General features: G+C 31.2%; 1 non-coding gene across 1 annotated transcript; it reads left to right on the top strand.

The window, feature by feature from the left end:
• Positions 1-449: 449 nt before the first annotated feature.
• On the top strand, positions 450-521 carry Trnaw-cca (transfer RNA tryptophan (anticodon CCA)). The gene has a single exon. It is a non-coding gene; the product is annotated as a tRNA-Trp (tRNA).
• Positions 522-1,653: the final 1,132 nt, after the last annotated feature.

The raw sequence follows: 1,653 nt of genomic DNA, 5'->3' as shown, positions 1-1,653 counted from the left end.
TACTACTGTATAAGTATTTTGTTTCATTCTGTGACAAGTTATGCAATAAATTATATGTAACTTTAGTTAGATTCCGAGTAACTTGTGCATGGACTGTCTATTATTTCGGTAGACTGTTATTGTATTCTAATTTATTTAATTTTCTCTTATTTGATTAAGTTAATTCATTAAGGGATGGTTCCGTTTCAATAAAAGTTATAATGCTTCCATCATTAAATGACACCAGTAACATTCTGCAGGTTCTTGTTTTAGATTGATACAGGTCGCCTCATCACGGTATTAGTTACACAGAAATGTATATGTGTTTATTGCAAATAAGTATCATAGCGTAGATCATGTCGTCAAATTCACAAAGTTACATTCTACAATGCTGATAAGACTGATAAATATATACACATAACGGTAGATAGATGATAGACCTGTTAAATAAACATTGTTTTGTATATGTAGACTCCGTGGCGCAACGGTAGCGCGTCTGATTCCAGATCAGAAGGTTGCGTGTTCGAATCACGTCGGGGTCATACTCATTTTAGTTTCACTTAATTAAAATCTTTTTGAACATTCAATACAAAACGACAGGAAGAAACACAATAGGTAAATAAAGATAGCTTATGGTACTATAGTTTGAATTTGTAACTTTTCATATTTTGCCCACATATTAATTAAACGGTAACGAGTAAGGAAATATGAATGTCCACCAACAATACAAAACAGTTCATATTGATTTTAATCAAACAATTGTGAAGAAAGGAATTCAGAGCGATATGAATTGAAAGTAATGGGCGAAACTTACATACACATTTTGAGATACTGAGATGATGCCAATATATTACATAAACATGATGTTTTGAAATGTGTATAAATCGGTAAAGAATCTATACTACGATCACCCATTGACTATAATCAAAACTGATACAATTCACGAAAATAAAGACGCGGTCTTAGATCCTATATTTTCTTTTTCTCCTTCATTTTTGTCTCCTCCGTTAACTAATTAAGTAACTTTAATGGCCATGGAAAGAGTGAAATACTTGCAGAATGTGCTTTATGATTTCTAATATATTAGAAAAACAAAAGTTTGCAAGAATTGCAGTACTGACTTAAAAAAATGTTTGACTACATTTAAAAGAAATTATTTGCTTTTGTTTTACATCTCTGTTTGCATTTTTATAGATTATATATTTCCTACACGAGCGAGCATCTTTATAGAACGACCGACATATCGTTAGCAAACGAGATTTCTTCATTATATTGAATCCTAAGCGGGATTTGATAGTGCAAGTAGTATTAAAGTTAACGACATTAGCCACCCATAGACAGGTACGTGGGAAAGGTCGACAAATGGTAATTGTCTGAAATTGTATATACTATATTGTGACTATAATTATGACGCGGAAGGAACGGTAGCGAGTCCGATTCCAAATCAAAAAGATGCGCATTGGAATCAAGTCGTGGTCATACTTTTTCAGATTGTTCATTTATTTGCATTTATTGTTCATATTTTTATCAATTAATTTCTTATGTTTGTGAGACAATGTTAGAGAATATGTAATAAAGTTTATTTTATTAAGTTTATTTCATGAGGCTTATTTTATGATGTCTTTCATGAGTTATTGTAAAGTAAACAAGAAATACAAAAGATGTTACGAAACA

The sequence above is a fragment of the Ruditapes philippinarum genome, unplaced genomic scaffold (assembly GCF_026571515.1).
Source record: "Ruditapes philippinarum isolate M1 unplaced genomic scaffold, ASM2657151v2 ctg4518_1_1_1_1, whole genome shotgun sequence".
Lineage (NCBI taxonomy): Eukaryota > Metazoa > Mollusca > Bivalvia > Venerida > Veneridae > Ruditapes > Ruditapes philippinarum.
This window is presented reverse-complemented; position numbering and strand designations above follow the sequence as displayed.